Consider the following 22,785-nt stretch of genomic DNA (forward strand, 5'->3'; position numbering starts at 1 on the left):
TGTAGGATTTATGGGGCTTGTGTAAGGTTTGCAGCCTTGATGCTGGCAGATCTGAGACTATCCAGGCCCTCCAAGGCTGAGCTGAGCTGTGCAGTTTCACTGCTGGGCAAGACACACTATCTACAGTGAGTTGTGGGTGCTTCAGCTGCTCCTCACCCATCTCCAACCGTCTGCAGACCTCCCTTGGCTCAGCCAGGACATCTTGCAGGGAAATATATGGACAGACTTGGCTTCATAGTCTCTGCCAACCTCCTCCAGCACTGCTCCTCCCCTGCCCCAGGCACCTGGAGACTCCCAGGCCATCCACCCATGGAGCCCACACTTGCCTTGGGGCTCTCCCGTGTCCTGGAAGGGCTCCGGTAGAAACGCGGGGGCAGTTTTCAGGGCAGGGAGTGATCTGGGACACATGTGTTGGTGTGCGAGCATGTGCTGGGGTCTGAGCCCAGGGCTGTGCACGCATCAGGCAGTCAGCCTGCCTGTCGCTGCCTGTGCAGGCAGAGCTGTCTTGCTCTGCGGCGATTTGCTCACGTGTGTGTGGGTGCAGAAGGCTGGGTGTGTGCACTGGTGTGTGGTATACACAGTGTCTGCACACCTCTGTGTGTGTCCCGACCAGGAACATGGAGCCCGTGGCTGGTGGGTGGGACGTGCCCTTCACGTGGGGTGGGTGCCGCGGGGTGCACAAGCCTGGGGGGCTTGGTCACCCAGGTCAGGGTGTCAGATCCCCCCGTGCCCTGGCGTGTGTGTCCGAACCAGCTGCACAAACCCCTCGGTGTGGGGTGGGATGTGCTTGATAAAAGCCTGACTCTGAAACGGGGGTGTCCGACACATCCCCTGCTCTCCTATGTCCCCCCCCCGCCCCAGCACTGTCCCCAGCTGGGGCCACCCGCGACACGTGGGGAAGGGGCAAAAGCATTTCCAGGCGAGCTGTGCAAGGCGCAGATGAAAAGCTTGGAGAGAAGGAGTTGCGGAGGCTGGGAGGGGTGCGGCGGGCAGACAGCAGAGTGGATTTCTGCTTGAGTGGTTATTATACCGTCGATTTGAAGAGACAGATGACGGCAGTGGCAGAGGAGGCAATAATTGAAAGCGCCATGAAACATTAATGAATGCCCAGGGACTGGATCAGGAGTTGTTAACGCTCACTTCGCTCTCTCTGTCTCGCTCTCTTTTTAAAGTCAAAATTGTTCCACTGCCCTCTAGGCGAAGGATTTATTTTTTTTTTCTCCCTGATTTAAAGGTGTAGGCGCCCACCAAAGGCGACCTGGCTCCGTGGCTAATCACATCAGCTCTCCGATGGCTCTTCCACGAGAGGTAGCACAAGGTGGGTGATTATGGAGGGTGAACTGCAGCACTCCTATCCGTAATCAACAGGTCCGGCCGACGCACTCCGCACGGAGCTGATGGGAGAGGTGCAGGGGGGTAGGGGAGCTGAGGTGGGTCGGGGGGTGGCAGGGGCCCCTCTGTGTGCACATCCATGGAAAGTATTGCATCCATGGGAGAGGAGCCAGCCCTCCTGATCTAAGGGCTCGCCTTGATTGTGGATAAATCCACCGCCACACCAAGCAGGCAGGGTGAGCCGGGATGCTGCCCGTGGCCTGTGGCTGCTCAGAGGAGCAGGGAAAACAGCCCAGAGAGCATCTCTCCACCAGGACACCTTCCTCATGGGCTCCGCAGATGCTCTCTGTGCTGTTTGCCACTTAGCAGGGCCTTAGGGGTTGAGGAACTAAGAGCTTTTAGCAGAGCTGTCAGCAGCACCAGGGAGGTCTCTGACCTGCAGGTACCCGGCTGTCACTCAAACAGGGCTTAGCCAGAGGCTGGGGGATCCCCCGGCTTTGCACCGAGGGATCTGACATCATTTAGTGTTTGCTGCTCTGGCCCTAAAAGGAAATTAAAAGCCCTCGCCTAAAGAAAGGGTGAAGTGGAGGTGAAGCAGTAAGTACCTCTTCCCTCCTGCATTTCTCCCTGGAGATGAGCAGAGGGATGACACAGTGGGGTCCTTGTGTCCCCTGTGCAGCCAGGGCACAAAGAGAGTGTTGGTTGTAACAGGGAACAAGATCTATTCTAAGGCACAAGGACACAAGGACCATCCCTCCGGGACAGGGGGGCTTGGGGGCTGGCTTCTGGCCTTTCCCAGCCCCTCTGGCCCCAGGCACGATCAGGGCTCCTCAGCTCCTAGAAGATGGCAACGCTTGATGGAGCAGGGACAGCGGTGCCCACCTCCCAGCTGCAGGTCTGCAGCTGGACAGGACGCAGTGCATGGGGACGGGCAGCCCAGGCTGTGCTTTCAGGGACATGAGGCTGCCCATGTCAGTGGGACACAGAGACAGGCTGCACTATTCTCCACGAGACACACATAACCCCCAGGGTTAACTCAGGCAGCACCAGAGGAGCTGATGCACTGGGTGGAGGACAGCAGGGTGAGTGCTGGCCCAGTTTCACTGCCTCGTGCCTGCTGGGGCTGGTCCCGGCCACCTGAGCATCCCAGGCATGGCAGGAAATCCCGAGATAGCTCGAGACCCCGCAGTGTGCAGCCTGTCTCCTCCAGCATCTTGTCCCCGGAGGGGCAGCACTGGCTGCTTCGGGGCCAGCGTTTGCCTGCGCAGTGCAGGAGGGAGTAAATGCAGCGATAATGATGGTAACCATTCCTAATGAGATGAGGAGACCAGGAGCTTAACCATCGCCCAGGTGAGGTCTTCGAGGCTACACGGTGACAGCGATTGGCAGTGACAGCATTCAGGAACCCTGCTGCAAATTGGCACCGTCATTTCTCCTCGCTGTCACCACAGACTGTGCTGGTGCAGCCCCGATTCATGTGGGGAAGCTGCTCATGTCCCAGCTGGGTCCCCGTCCCTGGGGTCACACCAGTGTCCCATGACTTTCCCACGCTGTGCGTTCCCACACGCTGGGCTGGACCAATTTTGGTTGGGAAGTACCACGTTCTCATCCCTCAGTCCTACCCAAGGCATCTCCACCATGGGAATTGATGGTGGAGGGGTGGCCTCGGGTCTTGGGCTGGGCTCCCTGTGACCACAGGAGCCAGGGAGTAGTGTGCTAGCCCAGAGCAACCCCAGAGCCCTCTGACCACAGCCTACACTGCCTCTTTTCAGCCTCTGCCAGCAATAAAACCTTAAGTATGAAATCCAAGAGGCACAACTGAATTTAGCCCGTGAGGCCAGCAGGTTGCACACCCTCTTTGCTAGGACTGGGAGGCCAAGTTGCTCAAGGGTCTCAGAGGAGGCATTCGTTTCTTGGGCTCTTCCCAGGCTGTAGTGCTGGGATGAGGGAGGAGCTGAGGTGGAAAGAGCTGTGCTTCAAGAGGCACAGCAGGGACACAGAGAGATGTGAACAAACATGCTCCCACCTCAAGCAAAAAATAGGACTGAGAGTTGCAACATCATTGAGAATTTCCTTCCCATCACAGCTTTGAGCACTGCAGAGGCAGGGCAGCTCCAGAGATGTTGATAGATGTATTTGCTGCACCATGATGAAAAGCACCAAACCACATATTTGAGGGGCTTGTGGCTGATGGTGCCTGTATCAAGGCAGGTGAGGAAGTCCTAATGGTGAATATCACCTCTTCTTCTCCAGGACCGTTGTCCCCAGGAGGTGGTGGGATACTCTGCAGTTCTGTTGGTTGCACAAGCACTCGTGCCCCAGTGGGACTGCAGTGCCTGGGGCGTGTGTGCTGTGCGGTGCGGTTCCTCCCAGACAGGTGGCCATGGGACGTGTCTCCTGACTGGCTGAGTGTGACCAGGAGCATCGAAGGAAAATGCACTCTGCACAGATGTCCTGCAGCTTTGACATCTGTGAGGTGTCCCTGGGAGTGAGAGCAGCAGGGTGAGGTGGGGTAATCGCACTGGCTCTTTCCTAAGGGAGCATGTCTCGTGTCTCCAGCTCCCCACGTGTATCATTCCCGGCATCTTGCTATCTCCTTGTTCTCTCCTCTGTCCTGTTGGTCCCTGGTGTCTCAGGTCTTGTGCAGTTTCCTCCCTGCCTCCTCCACAGCCTGGCTTTCCAGGCTGCAGCATCGGTCCCTTCCTGCCTTATCCCACCCATCCCATTCACATCCCATCAGATGTTAGAACATCTCTTACCCCTCTGGCGATGGTGTCAGCCTGCCCTTCCCTGGTCACACAGAGGTATGGGAGAAGGGGACGACCCCCCCCTTGCTGAACCAGCCCCCCACCCAGGAGTGCAGCAGCCTGTTCACATCCCACACCCCCTTCCCCACCAGCCACGGCTGTCACTTCCCCAGGAGAGAATTGCCAGGGAGGTGCTGAGTGTATTTTTAGCTTTGCCGTTCGTGTCTGATAAGTGTTTTGACCTTTTTGAGCAGAGCTAATCGTGCCGTCTGCTCCTCACTCCATCTCAGCTCGTGCTCTGCCTGCCAGGAGCCGAGGGAGGAGCTGCTGGCTCCCCATGCCACCCCGATCGTGGTGGGAGAGGGCTCCTTGCCTGGGAGTCCCAGGTCTGCACTAGATGTGTGCCCTCACCCCGGCAGCACACACCGCTTCTCCTGCAGCCTCATACATGTGCTCTGGGAGTGGGTGCAATTTGAGTCCTAAAGGGATGGTGGGATCAGACCACCTCACCTGTGGGACAGCACGAAGGGTGCTGGGTGGGGATTGCAAAGGGTGGTTAGCATGGACAGGGGCTGTGCTGTCCCTGGGCTGGAGCTGCCTGACCGTGTTACCTGACATCCCTGTGCTGGCTTTGCTGCCTTGCTCAAAAATAGCATCACTTTCAAGGAACAAAGTGCCTCCACCACCATGCGCAGGTGGTACCCCAGGGCTGTGCCCCAAGGGCAGCCTGCCTGGGGATGGCTGTTGGGAAGGAGCTGGCATGTCCTGGTGTGGACACCACAGCTCTCACCCTGGCAGTAACCAGAGCTGAGATATGGCTGCAAAGTACCTAGAGACAATGTCAACGGCCTGGAAACCTCTATCAAAACTGGCTGTGTCAGAAAATGAAGATTTTGGCCAAACTCCTTGCCTGTGAGAGGTGTCTTTTTGGCCATAGACACAGCTGAATGGAGGGGAGGTTGCAAATAAATGAATAGTTTCACCTCAGTTTCACCTGACTGGGCAGGGAGTGCTGGGAGAGGCAGGGTGTGGTGAGCTGAAATGCCCTGGCACTTCAGTGGGATGCCCAAATCCAGCCACCCAGCCATGGGGACACTGGGAGGAAAGTCAGACCTTGGCCATGTGCAGTTCACCTCATAGGAAGGCAGAAAGGTTGCCTTAATTGTTCTGGTCCTCAGGCACTCCCGCAGCCAGTGCCCTAGTGCTATTTTGTTATGATACGATCTTGGCACATCTTCCTGTACCGTCAACATTGACGAATGCTCCCCAAACCCATCTAGCCCCCTCTTCCAGAAAAAAACCCTGGACACGCTGACCACAGCATCCTCCCCACTTGGCGGTGGGTCACAGGGGCCGTGTGAGCCGCCTGCTCTGGTGCCCAGGGACAGTGCGCGTCCCTGGGGGACGCCAGGCGTGGGCCAGCAGTGTGCCTGCACCGGGGAGATGCTCTGCAGTGCAGGAGGGAGAGCTGGAGGCAGAGAGGGCAAGGGACTGGCTGGGCAGCTCCCTGCAGTGCGGGATGCCTGCCAGGCGTGGGAAAATGCTGGTGGGATTTGGAGACCCACGATGATGGGTCAGTGGCTGATCCCTGCTCAGGGCTCTGCTTGCCCAGCCCATCCTGTCTCCAGCCCGTGTCCCTCCTGATAAAGCCTGGCAGAGAGGAGATGCAGGGAGCGGGCTCTGTGGTGAGGGCAGGGTGGTACTTAACTCCCACCTGGGACCTGCCAATCCAGCTGTGCCCCATGAAAATCCTGCAGTGACGACCAGGAGCTACCCCCATCTGCTGCTCCCCTCTCTCTGCCACTTCTGCAGGCAGCCTGAGTATTGCACAGCAAAGCTGCTGTTGCCTCCTGGACTTGCACTAGCCTCTGCCAGGGCAGGTTTGGTGCAGAAGGCCTTTGAGCCTGCAATTTTTTATTTTTTTTTAAGCTGCTCTTATGCCTGGGCACCTCATTTGAACAGGCAGACTGCACGCATAGGCAGCCCCCCTGCTCAAGCATCCCCCTCCAGTGTGTGTGGTCAGGAATTGCCTTCTGGAGACATCGCTTTTGCACATCTTCTTTCAAGACTGCATACTGGAGAAGGCAGGATGAGCTGTGCTCCTGGCTTCCTCGGGGCCAGCCCTGGGAGCCGGGAGGCGGGTTGCTCTGTGGATCACGCCAGACAAGCCTCGAGCCCACACTTAAACTTGCTGCCTGGGAAATTAGGCAGAAAATGCTCCGATTGAGTGTGAAGGCCTCCGCTGTAATTTGGAGCGAGCAGATGACATGCACTCATCGTCAGTGGGAGATGAAAGCTTTTAGAGCTGGTGAGCACTAGCAAAATCTGTGAAAATCTCTTTTTTGTCAGGAGTAGTAGATACACAGGCAGATGAAAGACAGAAGATAAAATTAGCCTGTATGCAAGAGAGAGAGAGAGGGAGAAACAGAGAGAGGGGGAATATTTCTCAGAAGACTCTTGGCAGAGAAGGTTTCTAACACCGCTGACTCAAAGGCAAAGGGGAGTCATATATGTGTGTGTGTGTGTGTGCATAAGAATATACATATGTATGGCTATATTTGGCTGTACTCCCACGGCAGCCTCAGCACCTGGGGCTGATCCTTTTGAGAGCATGAGACGAGGCAGGAGGGAGCCTTCGCCGTGCTGCCTGCACCCACGCCGCAGCCAGTCTGCCCCTGCACGATGATCCCCATCGTGGGCACCGTGTCAGCAGGTCTGAGATGCGGGGCTCCTGCGCAGGGCAGTTCCTGGTGAGGATACAGGACATCCAGCCTTCAACATAGAATCATAGACTCATAGACTCATAGACTCACAGAATCACCGAATCATAGGATGGTTTGGGTTGGAAGGGACCTCAAACCCATCCAGTTCCAACCCCCCTGCCATGGGCAGGGACACCCTCCACTAGCCCAGGTTGCCCAAAGCCCCATCCAACCTGGCCTTGAACACTGCCAGGGAGCCAGGGGCAGCCACAGCTTCTCTGGGCAGCCTGTGCCAGTGCCCCACCACCCTCATTTCTTCCTAATATCTATTCTAAATCTACCCTCTTTCAGTTTAAAGCCATTACCCCATGTCCTATCACTACATGCCCTTTTAAACAGTCCCTCTGCAGCTTTCTATGAGAAAACCATGGTGGTCTCCACTGGGCCCAAACTGATGGATACTGTGAATGTTCTGACCAGCAGCCACACACTCTCTGAAGTGACTTTGATTCCTTTTGTTGTTGTTGTTAGGCTGCTCAGATGGAAGTGTTCAGCTCCAGGTTGCAGCAGGGACCAGCTATGCTCAGAGGGGCAGTAGCAGCAGGACATCCCCTGACCATGAAGTCTGGGTGCCAGTGTTTTGCTGCAGGCTGCTCCAGCCCTTCCCCCTGGCATGGAACTGCGCTGGCAGTGGGGCAGGACAGACCAGGACGGCCTCTGTCTGCAGATGGCTGATGCTACAGCTCTGACAGCAGGCCCTGCTCAGAGGTCCAAAGCAGTAACATAATCCTCTTCACTGTTCCTGCTTTTGCTGCTGGAAAGGAAAGGTGTGCTGGAGGCTCTGCTGCCAGCGGCATCATGAGGGAGAGTGGCTGGAGTTATCTCTGTACCCGTGAGGATGCTGGATCCAAAAGTACCACTGGGATTAGGAGAGAAGGGTCCCTGCAGGGTGTCCCGATGAGCTGCACCATGCTCACAGCCAGCCCTGCTCTCCTGACAGGGCCAGGATGCTCTGAGCCCAGCACCCTCCAACAGGCTGTGGGGATAGCGAAAAGCAGATGGGCAAAGCCCCTCAGGAAGTCCCCTCAGTGCTGCTCAGGACCCTCCTCTCTGTCGTGACCAGCAGCTGGATAATGGACTTAACGCTGAGAGACAGAAGAAAAGGAAACTGCTCTCAGATCTCCTTGGTTTCTGCACTGGTGGGTACGAAAAACTAGAAGGGCCTTTCCCCCCAGCCCATGGCTTTTGCTGCACAAGGGCAGCATGTTGCCATCAGCACTGATGCAGATGTTACACCTAAGGGAGGGTTACGGCCCTCTTGGGAAGCTGCAGCTACACCAAACCCACCTGCTGAATGAGAATGCTCCTGAAGGGCAACCACCATGTTGGAGTGGGTGCAAGGACCTCTATGGTCCAAGACCACCCTCCAAAACAGCCAGACCCTGTAGGCAGCAGGGATGCTGTGGATGCTCCCCATTGGCTCAGGGAGCAGAGGCGGGAGGACTTCCCGTTGTCCTCACGATGCAGCCCCAGGAGCTGCAGAATCAGGAGACTCCCTTGAGTCGTATGACACCCACCAGCGTGAGTCAATGTGAACATTAATAACAAACAGAAAAATCCTAGTGCTTCCTCCCCCGCCTTTCTCAATGTGCTGTCTAGCGGGACACGGGCTTGCCGAGGAGTTGCAGGATGGAGGTTCAGAGCCAGGAGTTTGGGTCCTGCTCACCTCCCCATTGCCTCGTTACATGAGGATGATGCTGTTGGGAGCGCACTGGGGGGTGCAGGCGGTCCCTCAGCGGGGGGGATGATGGGTGGGAGATGTTCCTGGGAGCTGTGCATGGGTCTTGGCCCAGGATGGGGCTGGGGGATGCGCGAGGGTCTGTGGGAGCATGCCGCCAGCGTGCAAACGCCTGGAGAGAAGCACAGAGTGCTGCCTGCTCAGTCGTGCAGGCGGCTGACTAAAAGAAATAAATAACCCAGCCGTGAAAAATAAGCACTGGCCAAAGCCTCCCAAGAAGCCGTCTGTACTTCCCAGCTGCAGCCCCTGTTCCCTGGCTCGGCAAAGCCTTTGGGAATGACAGCAGGGACTGCAGCTCCTGCAGCCCAGCAAAGACGCAAACCTCTCCCTCCTCCAGTCCTCCAAGTGCTCCAAAATGCCTTTCACCAGCAGAATAATTAGAAATCTAATTCCTATTTCTCCTGCTCAGCTAATTGTCTGTGGACGATTTGATTGTAAGAGTGTCCAGCGATGCAGAATAACCACCTTATTTCTGCTAGACATTGCCTTTGCAATTAGCACTATTGATTGCATCGCTCTGTTCTCTCACCTGCCGGATCCTGGGGGACCAGGGGAGCAGCTCTCACCTGGCTCACCCCTCCCAGGGTGACGAGGCCATGCACTCCCTTTCGCTGCACTGTCCCTTGCCCCGTCGTGTCCCATCGGAGTGATGAGCTCTGCTCTCCAGCGCGGCTCCTATGCGGCTCTCTGCACTGCAGGGGTGAACCTCTCTCTCCAGGACTCACAGCCACGTGTGGGGACACCCAGGAGGGTCCCCCCAAAAACACCAGGGAACTCCCACCGAGGATAGAGCACATCTTTTTGCCTGCTGGGAACTTGCCTCTCTGGCTGGCTAGAGCTGAAAGGGCTTTTTTTTTTTTTTTTTTTGGTAAAAACATTAAAATAAAAATTCAGATTTGACAACACCAAAAGGTTCTGGAATAGTATGTCAATTCTGCTGAATGGTTTGTTTGGAGGGAAAAAAACCCCAAAAGATCAAAACATTTCATTTCAGCATTTTCAGAGTGAAATGTTTTGATTTTTTTTTCTCTTCCAAATGACTTTGTTTCAAAGTTTGCCTTAATTTTATTTTTCTAAACATCAAAAAAATTCTCTGAAATGGCTGCGGTTGGAAGAAAATGCATTGGCTTGGTCACAACAAAACCTTTTGTTTAACCCCCACCCCACCCTCCAAGAATGTCCCGTCCCCCCCCTCCCGTTTTTTTTATTTAGTAGCATTTCCAGGGATTTTTGTTTGCAGGCCAGCTCTAAATGACATATGGTTGTGTTTTCCCAGTCACGAATGAGTCACAAATCTGTTGCCCTGCTTGGGACAGGGACAAAGGTGTCTGGGGGGATTGAAGACCTGCTCTGCCCACAGATTCCAGCCCTCCCTGCCAGGGTTCAGTTTGGGACTGACTTTGTCCCCCCAGTCTGGCCCAAAGGTCTGCAGCAGACGCCCCTCTGATGATTTCGGAGCCAGCCTGGCTCTGTCCGCTCTGGGCACCACCTGGGGAGAACAAGGGCTTGCTGGTGCTGAGAGAAAGCAGAGCTGGGAAAGGAGCCGGCCCCGGCTGACCTCCGTCCCAAGACGCTGGGCAAGGCAGGAGCCCTCCTGCCCGTGCTGGCGATGGGCAGCGGCGATGTGGAAGGCAGCTGCCTGCTCGGCTCGGTGCATCCGGGAGCATGGAGGAGATGCTTGTCTTACGCAACCCGTTGAATCACTACCTGAACAGCCACCAGCTCTGGGCCAAGGGGGGTTTGGGCTCCAAGGTCCAGATGGCTGCAGTAGCGAAGAGCTTTCCAGAGCAAGAGGAAATTGGTGTAAATAGCAGACTGTGCAATTAATTTCACCCACACCAGATTTCTGTCCCCGCAGAATGGGAACAGCCAAAGCGCTCCCTCCAGTCCTGCTGCCTCCCAGCGCTGGGAATGGTGGTATCACTGGACCACATGTGCAGGTCCTGGACCCATGTCCCCTCCTGCAAGCCCTGCTTGCAGACCCACCTCCACCTTCACAGCCCGACGGGTCTGTTAGCGACAGCCCAAGCACAGAGGCCAGCCCTGATCAGGGAGCACCTAGACACCCAAATCTACAACCATAATTTCCCATTGGATGGAGGCAGGATGCATCCCTGCACACGCTGTCATCCACCCCATGGCACATGGGTCTCATGGGTGCTCCAGCACCCCCAGGATGGGAGACGGCTGGCAGCTGAGCAGGGAGGAGCAGCTCCCAGGGAGGGATAGGTGCTAGGAAGGAATTAGTGTCTGGATCTATAAAACACTTGGTCCCGATTATTATAATGCACTGATTAGGGGAACTCAATAGTTCTGCTGGTGGTTAATGGCAGTAATTACCCAGATATGACTACAGTGGCAATATTAATAACTCTGGGCCATTAGTATTTGTGAGCAATGAGCAGAATACACATCCATGAGCCTCTTGCTCAGTCTGTCTCTCTCCCTCCTACAGCCTTTAGCTGGGCTGGGAGAGGGGCTGAAGCTCGGCTGCAGAGGAAACACACCCAGGACCTGGCCAATGTTTTTCAGATCCTTAAGAGCATGGTTGAAGCCACATCAGCACAGGTGGAAATGGCCTGTTGTCCAGCAGCAGTGTCTATGTTGAGGCTGGAAACCTGACTGGTCTGAGCAGAAATTACTTGCTTTGATGTTGCTGCTGCAGTGTGGGGCTTCTGGCCACTTGGAATGCCACAGTCCGCCCCCCTGAAGATCTGCAGATCTGCTGTCCTGCAACACGGGGCACTTGTTTGACGTGAGCAATGCCGCTGCCCAACCTGTGTGCAATGGGGCTGGGAATATGGGTGAGGGGCTGAGGGCTGGGCTCTTGTGCTGGCGTGAGCCCACGTCTGCCTGATGGAGAGGAGGGACTTGTGATGGATCCACTGCAGGGAGGTCTTCAAAAGCATGATGAATGACCAGGGAGGGTGGGAAGGGTCCCTGCAAGTGGCTTGGAAGAGTTTCAGTGTGAGACAGGAGAAGGGGAGTGGAGGGTGCTGTTTCTCTCAAAAAGAGGCAGGACAGGGCTGGTGCAGCCAACACTAGAAGCCGCCGGGTCTCTGGTGAAGGTGTGCATGGAGGAGCGAGCCCGCACAGTGCTGTACGTGCATGAGGCCCACCAGCAGCCACTGTCTGCAAAGCCCCCCCAGAGCTGTCCTTCCCCAGCCCTGGGCTCAGCCGATGTGAACTTTTGCTGCCTGGTCACCCCACAGAGGGGAAAGGGCTCCCACACAACAGACAATTCTTTGTTGCAGCACCCTTTTCACAGAGCACATTTGCAAGGGGCTCCAGCAGTGGGAGGCAGCTTCTCCATAACAAGCCCCAGCCGCCCAAAGCACCATCCCCCAGGGTGAGGTTACCAGTGTGCTTGTGGCTGTCTCCTTGCCTTCCCTGCTACCTTCTCCGTCTGCGTCTGACTCAGACACACAGCTTCTACCGCCTTGGATCTGTATTCCCCCAGGGAAACCCCTCTAACCGCATGGCCCAGCTCTGACTCCAGCCTTGGTCTGTGGTTTCTCAGCTATTTCTAAACAAAAGGGGCGATTAATTGCTCCCTCATTTGCCCTCAGCAGAAGACTCCTCCAGGAGTCTGGCCATGGTCGATGGTCCAGAGAGCAAGGGCATGCTGCTGGAGAGATGCCCAGCCTCCATGCAGCAAACACTGCCAGCTCCCTGCTTCCAAAGGCCAGGAGGGTTTGGGGATGGGGACAGCAGGGCACTGGCCAACGTGACCAGGTGCCGGTACGAGGGGGATACTCACTGCCCCGTGCACTCTGCAAATCCAGCCTCCATCCTTGCTCCAGATATCGCAGGGAAGTTTCCCACTCTGTTTCTCCAGCTCAGTCGTAATGATGGGAGTATTTAGCACACGGCGCAGTGTATTCAAACACTCCCGCAGTCAGAGACACCCTGTCACCCAGGTGACATGCCTCTTACATGCTGCCAATTTAGCAGCCGCGGCAGCATGACGCCCCTGGAATCTGGGTTAGTGCTGGCAGCCGCTGCTGCCGACAGCCCCGGCTCCGCAGGGAGGAAGGGGTGGGAGCACATGGCACCACCGCCACTGCACTGACCCACAGAGAAGCCCCCAGCAGGCTGGGTGCAAGGCCACGGTAGCCCCCTCCAGCAGGAGGTTCAAAGGAGGCAGATAGAAAAAAGGAAAAAAAAAAATAATTGCTAGTTATTTTCCATTGCAAATTTTGTGAAGAAATCTTCTTTTTCTCCCTTTTCCCTGCATTGCCATCAGATTCCCCCCTCCCTGCCAAACCCTTTCCTTTCACAAATGAAAAACCCCAAACAAAAGCTGTCAGGACAGAAGATGGTGAAAATGCCTGGCTTTCCAACAGCCAAAGCCTGATTTTCCTAACCAAGACCAGGAACATTTTTTACCCTGAGAATTTCCAGTTTCTTGGTTTCCGTTACAAAAAAGGAAAAGATTTTCCCCAGATCAGCATTCTGCAAAAGTCACCCAGTGAGCGACCAATGTTTTGACATAATTGCACAGTGATTAAACTGTTTGCAGTGGTTTCACTCGAGATGCCAAGGGACAACACCCTATCCCTGTTACATCCCCCTGGTTCTTGTATCGTGCCCTGATGCAGGGGTCAGACCCTGGTGTCTGGGGTGACCGCGCTGGCAGCCAGACCATGCAGGGTTGCAGGCACACCGTGGCTTGCATGGGGCTGGGTACAGTGAGGACTGGCCAACATGATTCACCCTGATTCATCCCAAAGTGACCTGTTCCTGGTTCACATCCGTCTGTCGGATGAGATGTGTGTGGGGTGACAGGTTTGGAAGTAGGAAACTTCCCATTTATCTTCTATTCAATGCAATGCCTGATGCACAACCTGTAATCAAGCACAGCTTCTGAGACACGAAGCCTCACCTTTCCTTTGTGCTCTGTCGTCCAGTAGTTAGAGCAGTGGATTAGACCAGGGATTTTTTCATGCCATTACTTTGTGGCTTTATTTTGTTTCATATTCAATTTTAAGCTTTGTGAAGGGCCCTTTCCTAATTCCTGCCATCTTTTAATGCATATCAGCTCATGCATCTTCCTGGGCCGGACCATTGCAAGGTCTGGGGAGTTGCAGCACCTGGAGGTGTGAAGGTGGGAGGTTGTGGAGACGTCTCCCAGCTCTCCTCCACATGCACCTGGAGCGTGCTGGGATGCTGCAAACGCTGCATCTCGTTTCTGCACGCTCTGTTCCCATGCCGTGCCACCTCCACTCCAATCCTGTGGCTGGGGCTCGAAAAAGGATGGATAATTTTATGATCAATAATAACATTGGTAGTTATTCTTGTCAGGAGAAGGTTAATTATGCCTCCTGCCTAGGGGCACCAGCTGATCACTGCAGGGGCCAGGAAGGCATTTTCTGCCTGCGTTCAGCATTTCACAACCCACTAGGTTGCAGGATGCAGGGTTTAACCATGTGCTGAAGCATCAGGTGCTGCCAAGGGAAGCAGCAGGGGAACATTTCTCTGACCCTGCTGTCGGATGGGTCGTTTGCTGGCGTGGGTCCCGTGCAGCGATGCTGCCCCGCGTGTGTTCATTGCCTGTTACCCACTCACAGCCACAGGATCAGCCTGGGATCAGGAGGGAGGGAAGCCTGTGCATGCTTCCACCACGATGGGGTGTCTTGGGGGGTCGCCCTGGCCTCTCCAGCCTGGCACAGGGGCACGAGGGATGCCTAGAACCCCTGTGAGGCAGAGGGACGTGTCTCCACATAATCGTGGTGGCCAAGCATCTCCTCTGTCCCCAATCCTGGTGCAACTCTGTGTTGCAGTAAAATTTTATGACTTGCGGCTGTCATGAGGATAAAGGCTGTTGTGCACCCAACAGTGAGAACAGCCAGAGGCTGCAGAGCTGTGAGCATCCTCCCCGCGTAGATCCCAGCAGGCAACAGCTCCAATACTGGGCTGTGCTGGGCAAGGGCATTAACACAAGACTTCTCCTACACTGGAAGCGTAGCAATGGAGTGAAAAGTTAGGATGCTGCTGATCACAAGAAATACAGCAGAGAGACCTCTGTGCCTTTGCACAGCTGGCAGAGGGACATGGTCCTGCGTGTCTCTCTGTCTGTCTGTGAGTCCCCCTGCGCTCTCTTACTGCCCATTCCCAGACATCCCCACCCCCCCTTTCCCTCTCTTCTCCCTCTTGCATTTATAGTCTGTGCCCGTGGCCTCGTCTCCAGCCTCGCGTGTGACCTACTTATGCGCACAGCCCCAGTTCTTGCCTTTTCTCTCCCGAACAATGATGCCGTCCAAGCTGCCGTGCTGCGTGCTCCGAGCACAATGAGAGTGGGTCTCGCAGACCTTTTCACGGAGCCTGTGTTGCACCCGCCGGTGGGTGCTGAGCTGCTGGGAGGAGACTCAGCACCCTGGCTGGTCTGGATGCTGCCCAGGGCTCTTGTCCCAGGTTACACCTAGGATGGAGCCTCCTCTGCTGCAGCTGGCAGGCAGGGTAGAGCAGTGCAGGCAGGAGCGGGCTGCGCCTCTGCCTCCCAGGCTGCCTGCAGACAGCAAGGGCAGCAAGGCAGCCTGTTCCGAGTGCTCAGAGGCCGGGTGCTCAGACCAGGGTTTCTCCCAGCTCTGCCTGGGACCAACCTGCAGCTGCATCAGCTGTGCTCCCCCCCGCCCCGTGCGATGCCACCCTGACAGTTCCCCATGGTGAAGGACTGCAGAGAGCGAGGTGAAGCCGTTCCCGCTCAGAGGCCCCTGCTGCAATGAGAAGCAGGTCTGAGCTTGGGGAGCAGAGATACTCCCTGCCATGCTGAATTTGGGTTCGGGACAGAGCTGTGGGAGAGGTAGGTGCCATGTCTGCCACTGGAAGTGATGCTGGTCGGACCCAGTCCCAGGAACAGGTTTGGGTCATGGGGACGTGGTGGCCTGGCAGCAGGCGGGATGGGTGCCATAGCGGCTGGATCAGGGCTGCTGCTGCTTACTCTGCTCCGTGCTGCGGGGATCCTGGGGGGAACAGCTGCTCCACAGAGTGAGCATTGTTTCTCTGGGGAAAACCATCTCCCTGAAAAATCCCAAGGGAAACGGGGAGAGCTGCTGCACCATGCACACAGGCATGCAGAGAGTGTGCACAGGCACGCGCGCACACACACACACAGCGCGTGCACAGGTGCGCACAGAGGCAGGTTGTGCTGTGCAGATGTGCACCCATGGGTGCAGGCTCTGGGTGCTAAGGATGGAGCTGGCGTTGCGGGGCAGGAGGCTGTGCCAGCTCAGCTGCAGCAGTGGCTATGGGAAGTGCTGTGGCTGGTGCTGCCACACACAAGTGCTGCTATGTGGGTCTATAAACCGATGGTGACAGGCAGCCGGTGTGCAAGGATGCCCATACTCAGGCCCAAGCTCAGGCTGCCTACGGGTTCCTTGAGAGGAGGGGGCTCCCCACCTCTGCTAATGGGAATAATAAGGTAATTAGGGGCTGTATAATCAGCATGAAGGCAGGGTCTTGTTGCTATGCAAGCACTGAGTCAAGAGATGCCCCTGTCTCCCCTTGCACACCTGATAAGTCTCTGGAGAGATGTTCTCCTGAGACTTGTGGCTACTCTGGGCTGCCCCTGCTCCTTGTTACAGAGCCAAGAAAACTGTTCATCCTTCCTTCATCCACCACTGTTCATCGGCTCTGTGATGGGGAGGCATTGAAAGGGGTTTCCACCCAAAGGAAGAAGGCAGAGTTCCCCTGTGCTGTGGTCATGTTGGCTCATATTTGGCCTCAGAGCAATGCCAGGCAGCTCCTGTGTGCTTGGCTTAAGATTTCCACTGGCACATAGAGATGAGAAATTATTTCAGTCCCACCTTGCCCCCCAAGGCATCTCCAGTCCCATCTGCCTGGGGCTGTCATCCGCACAGGGATGTCCGAGTCAGGGATGGGGGCTGCGGGGAGCTGGGGTTACAGCTCAAATCATCACCTACCCCACCACGGAGTGCTGAAGGCCCCATCACACCCAGGCTGCACTTCCAGCCTCAAGCAGAGACCTGTTGCTCTCACTGCACAGCCCCACCAAGCAGAGATCGCCCGGTGTCGTGACGCAGCATCACCTCAGCGCCTTTTTTACATGCCACGCGTAGTCCCAGACTGCTTCCCCCCGCCTCTGCATGCCACGGCTGGCTCCTGACCCCGTGCCGAGGCAGGGGGGAGCCAGGATCCGTCCCCTGCCCGCAGCCATGCTGCCACACCACGCTGCTCCACCGCCGCAGAGGCAGGGCGCAGAGCCTGACAGGGGCTGTAAATTGTCAGGCCCCGTAAAGCATTTAATGATTTTGAATTTATCTGCATCGATAAATACATGACAAGGTAACAGTCAAATAAATACCCATTAGTGCACTCGCTCTCTTTTTTTTAATTACAAGCTCTGGTGTAACCAATCATTTTCTGCTAAGCAAGCGCTCCAGGAAATCTTCATTAGCACCAGCCCCGGCTGTGGCGAGCTCTGCAGCCTGGAGAGGACGGAGCAAAGCAGGAGGGAGGTTTGGCCCCAGCTGCATCCTGCTCTCACCCAGCAGAGGCAGAGAACCTGGCTGCCGCTGGGTTTTTGGGGCATCCACCCCCTTGCAGAGCAGGCTGCAAGGACTGCTTTGCTGCTGTGCAATGACACAGGCTTGTGGAGCTGAGCTCTCTCCTGCCGGCACTTGCTGCCCAAGCCACGCCGGCACTGCCAGGTCTCCTGCCTTCCCCTGCCAGGCCTGGCGATGCAGTGGGGGGAGCAGGAGGCTTGGACAGGCTAGAGGTAAAGTCAAGAGCAGTGATCCTGGCTGAGGGCTCTGCACACCCCAAGGGCAGCATTTTCTGGAGGCAGATGCCAGGTTGTCAAAGCACATGCAGAGAGGGGTGGATTTCATGTATTTATGGGTCTTCACTGCTTTCAGGCACCCCTCACCACTCGCCTCCACACTGAGTAAGCCAGAAAGTGCTGGAGGAGTGCAACAGAGCAAGCCTTGCTCTGGCAGGTGTGCCTGGCTCAAGAGGGGTCATGAAAAAAATACAAAAATGCTGAGAGACAGGAGTGGACAAGTCTATGGGCTGTGAAATCCCAGAGCACCAGCTTTGCTGCTGCAGAACAACCTCCTGCGTGAGCCGTGGTGCTGCCACCGACTGCACTTGCTGCCAGCGATAAGGAATAGACACAGGCAGGAGGAGCAGGGTAAAATACAAGTCCCTGGCTGGTGAGGCCCTGGCAGGGATGGAGCAGGGTCAGGGTCCGGCCAGCCGCTCTCCCTGGGCACGGAGCCGGGGCACAAGTTGGTAAAGGAGTGGAGTCGAGGGCAGAACCTGCTCTGTCCCTTTCGAGCATCGCTTGCATTAATCTTCCCTCCGTGTCAAACCACTGGCTCAGAGAGGGGGCAGAGAGAGAAACTGGCTCCTTAGCTCTGTCTTATTTCTGTCTGGCAACATTTTTCCAGCAGAGCAGCTTTTAAAATCTGAACATCTCCTGGGAACATGTCGATCCTGATGATTTTTTTCTATGGAGAAGTGTCAAATCAAATGATTTCAACTTTCACATTTTGTTTCAATAACGTCGAAAGGATTCTTTCCAATGAGAGACGAACATTTCAATTTGACATTATCATTTGGTTTCATTCCATTTGGGCTTTTATATTATCATGTTACTTCAAATCTACATTTCTATTCTATCTTGCATTCTACTGTTTAATGATTCAGCAGCATCAAAACCCAGCTAAACATTTTGATATTTCTGGGTGGAATTTTCCTCCCCCCCAAAATTTATACGTTGTGGAAAAGTCTGCACTGGGAAGACCCGAGGTTCCCAGGGGAGGGAGCTGCCATCTTGCAGCTGGCTCTGGCTGCAGGGAAGAGTATCGTGGCAGAGGCAGCAGCAATGCAGGGGCACTTTGTCCTATGCTACACCAGATGTGATGTGCTCCATGCTGTACAGCCATGAATGAGTGGCAGTGCTGGCAGGGAAGAAGGTGAAGACATTGTATGCAAAGTGGAGAGAAACTTGTCCATAGGAGTTAGGAAGGAGAATGCTCTCGTTGCCCAGAGGAGCTCCAGGCAGTCTGTTGCCCCTGGAGAGCAGGACAGGCTGGATGCAAAAGCCAAGTCCATGTACCAGGGGATGAGCGGCAGCACAGACAGGGTTTTCTTGAGGGGCTCTACATGGGGTTTTGTTTGGGGAGTGATGGAGAGGAGCCCGGTCTTTCCCTCCATGAACCACCAGCCTCCAAGGGCTGGGACGTGGCTCTGCTTCGCAGCACTAAGGGAAGGCTGGACTTGCTTTTTCCTTTGCTGGAGCAACACTGGTGGAAGAGGGGCTGTGGCTTCACTGTCTTATCTGGGCACAGACTGTATTTCCCCCTGACGAATGTGTGTCACATCGGGTCTCACGCAGCTGGTGCGCAGAGCTGTGTGCTGGGCTGGAGCTCTTTCCCTGGAGGAGGCAGCACGGCAGCACGCCCTCCCGTCCCCAGGTACTGCCCCCAGCTCCATGCTCTGCAGAGATGGCTCATCCTTCCCCTGGGCAGCGAGAGCCCGCGGCGGGATGCTGGGGTGCCCTGCTGCCTGCGTGCCACCTGCTCCCTCCATGCAGCCTGCCAGGCTCCTGTCTCTCGCTCACTGGCATCCCTGTTGTTAGCAGGATAGATTAAAAGCTGGTTTAATGGATATTTATGATCCCCATCACAGTCTTTTACTGCCTGTCCTTTCACATTACAGGCAGTGCTGCCGCCACGTGCCCAAGCAGTGGATGGGGATGAGGTCTCTTGGTCTGCACGGGGGGACCTGGCTGCCTGGAGCCATCAGCATCCCCCTGACACCTCCAACAAGTGCTTCAGCAGACAGGTACCACCATGCCCATGGAGTCGGTGTGCATCCACCCCACTGACCTCACAGGAGAACCATCCATAACTGCCCTCCTATGCCTTTTGACTCCTACTCACCAGATGGGGAAACTGAGGCAGAGGGAGGAGTTGAGCAGGTATGCCATTAGCATTGCAGCCAGCTCTTCCCCCCAGCGCACAGGCTTGGGTGCTGGCACACGTGTGCACGTGAGCCCAGAGGTGTGCATGGGCAGGCGTGCATCAGGGACGGCATCTGAGAGAGGCCCTGGGCAATGGCACAGCGGCCGTGTGTGGGGCGAGTGCTGGGCACAGCAGTGTGGGGCAGAGAGGCAGCAGGTACTGGCAAGAGGCATGGGTAAAAGCCAGATCTGTGGGAAACTGCCTCCATTGGCATTTGCTGAGCACAGCCTGCTGCCTTTTGAAGCTGGTGATGCTCTTGGACTACATGGGAAACCCTAATTGAATCCCCAGTCTCCCTCTCACTGGCTCTAAATGAAACTCCCCCAGGATAGCATATTAAACTTGACCTGTGCACCACCTCCAAGATTAACATCAGAGGAGGAAGAATTAAAGGTCTGTGGAGGGCAGCACAAGGGAGGAGGCAGGCGTGTCTCTCCTCTCCTGCTCCGGGAAGGGGTGGAAGGGCAGCTCTCCGGGGAGGTGTGCAGTCCAGCACGCTCTGCACACTGGAGGCGTGCAGCAGTCCGAGCATCACACTTGCTGGCAAGGAAAGTTGATGTTCTCCTTGCCCGGCTCAGTGATAACATGAAAGGCAAAAGAAATCCCCTCTGAGGCAGCAGGGGAAACCAGGCATCATTTGCTTTCCCACAGCGCGGATGCTGCTGCTGGCCTTGCAGAGTCCTGCAGCCCACGGGGGCTCAGAGCGGCTGGGACTTTGCAGACACCAGGGACCCAGCTGGGGCGAGGAGGAGTGCTGGGGGTGTGAGGAGGGCTTGCACCCAGGGTCCCAGCAGGCATCTGCTCCCTTGTTCACTCTGCACCACAAGCTGGGCTACTCTGGGGAGTCGTGCACACACGCTACCTCCCCACGGGCCACGCATTGGCCACGTCTGGGTCACATCCAGCCAGTTTTCTGGGGAGCTGACACACAGCTCTGCTCAGACACACTGCAGAAGGAAAAGTCCGCCCGAGGTGGGCCCAAAAATGCACCTACATCTTCCTGTGGATGGGAATCATGGGCCTGATCCTGCTCTCCCCGAGCCCTGGCAGCAAGGGAGAGAGCGTTTTTGCACCAGCATCATGCTCACCCCATCAGCGAGCAAGAGACACCACAGGCACTTACAGCTTTCAAGAGCTGACAAGCTTGTGAGAATGAAAAGTTCAAAACCAGTGCTCGGGACGTGTAAGTGTCTGTGAAACTAACTGCCATTTGGGTCAGAGCACGCGTGCCAGGACCGTCTCCTTGCGCACGGTGTGCGCCTGGAGAAAAGGTCACCCTTCAGCAGGCTGGAGCCACCCAGCCTCCCCCAGGTGGGGGACTCGGCTCTCGCTCCTCTTAATGAGGTGACCTTCGCATCAGCGGACGCGAGCAATTCTCCCTGAAGAGTCGACAGGTCAAATTAAGCAGATGTTTTATTCTGCCCCGTCTCCGGCTGTCGGAGATCGTAGCGCAAGACGGACAGAAGCTGAAATGAAGGTGTCGCTTGCTTTCCTCCCTCCCTTATTGTTTTACAGACTGCAAATGACTGGCAAGCTTCTCAGATGTTTTGTCTCAAGGCAGAATTCATCCAGCTCCAGCCCAGGAGTGTGCATGTGTGTGCGTGTGCGTGTGTGCTGCAGTTAGGAGGAGCTGTGCAAAGGGAGATGTCAATGCTCCCCCACCTCCTCTCCAGGCTCCCAGGGCAAACACATTTGTTGATCTCCAAATTGCTGCCACTGCTGGGAAAGACTTTGCAACCCTATGCAATATGCTAGGCACTGCCCTAAACCTGTTCAAGCCAAGAGCAGACCCTCCTGCCACTAGATTTTGCAACTCCCCCTTGAAATTACTCTGCCTTCAGCACTGGAGCAGCTCATCTCAGCCTCATCCTCTGGTGAGATACCTGGGGATAGCAGCTATCTGAAATACGCTATGGGGCTCCTGCCCTCCTGACCCGACAAGGCCTGTCTTGGCTCTTCCTCAACCCAAATGCCTTGAGTTGGCTCTTCTCAACCCTACAGGGCTGCACTGACCCTTCTTCACTCAACAGGGCTTCCACTGACTTTGTCAACCTCACTGAATGCCATGGCCCCTTATAGGATGCTCACTCTGACAGCAAACGGGGTGTTTGCAGTCCCCAGGAAGGGAAGAGATGGCAATCATGCTGAGCAGTGATAAAGGAAAGTTCATGGGATGCAGTGAGGAGTCAGCTGGGTACATTGGAAACCTGTCCTGGCCAGATCCTAGACACCGGTCTGAGGCAAAGTGTGGGTAATAAAAGATAAGACCAAGCCAAGAGCATCAAGGCTAGTTTCTGGCCACACTGAAAGAAGTCTCTAGGATGGGTTCCTGCCTCTTACAGTAAGCAGGAACATCTCTTGGGCTTAGTGTAGGTCTGACTGGAGAGGACTCTGGTCCAAACTTGTGTTTGGCAAGGGAGATGAGGAGCTCTACATCTCCAGCCAGGGGCTGATTGCAAGCCAAACTGCAGTGGCAGCATGGGGACATTTAGGCCTTGTGCAGTCTTAAAAACTGCTAACAAGTTTCTCAGGAGTCACAAAATGTAGATGCTATTTCTGTCCCTTCATGAATGTCCACAAAGCCTCAGGACACATCTCTGCAGCCAGGCAGCTTCAGGCCAAACCAGAGAGATGGCTGCAGCGCCAGAACTGAGCCAAAGAAGAGCTGAGCATCAGGGAGTTGGGATGGGATGGGAACATGAAGCTTAGAGCAGCCAGGGAATATTCGTTACGCACTCTCCAATGGGGCACAATTCACTGAAGGCTCCTTCCATGAGCATCAGCCCACCGTGATGAGGAGACCAGCCCAGTGCTGGAGGCCACACTTGAGCAGGGAGAGACCTGGAGAACTGCTAAGGCCAGTGATATGCAAACACAGAGTGCAGCCAAGCACAGGGTGCTATTATGTTGGTATCCCTGGAGCAGAGCACTTTCATCAGATAGAGTTATCCTGCCACAGATTGGCCCCGCTGTAGGTCTCCACATCTCAACAGAGTAATGACGTTTCTAGGGGTAGAAACACTGAGTTTACAGAGTCCAGGACTGGAAAATGGAGCCCTCCCTTCCATGGATGCGTTAATGGAGCCCCTGGGCACTGCCAAGCTGAGGACCCAGCAGAGATGAAGGGGAACAGCTCCTCCCTATTGCCCTGCATTGCAGTGGGACTCTCCTGCCAGGAGAAGTCACCCAAGACATTCCTCAAACAGAGAGGTGAATCT

The 22,785-nt window shown here is 55.6% G+C and overlaps 1 protein-coding gene across 1 annotated transcript in view; it reads left to right on the plus strand.

Moving 5' to 3' along the window:
- Nucleotides 1-3,843, plus strand: part of LOC104643617 (forkhead box protein O6) — an 80,597-nt gene extending 76,754 nt beyond the window's left edge. The window contains exon 3 of the mRNA XM_075773875.1: nucleotides 3,831-3,843. The gene's annotated coding sequence lies outside the window, so the exon portion shown is untranslated. The remainder of the gene's footprint in view (nucleotides 1-3,830) is intronic.
- The last annotated feature ends 18,942 nt before the right edge of the window (nucleotides 3,844-22,785 follow it).

This window comes from Balearica regulorum, chromosome 22, assembly GCF_011004875.1.
Source record: "Balearica regulorum gibbericeps isolate bBalReg1 chromosome 22, bBalReg1.pri, whole genome shotgun sequence".
Lineage (NCBI taxonomy): Eukaryota > Metazoa > Chordata > Aves > Gruiformes > Gruidae > Balearica > Balearica regulorum.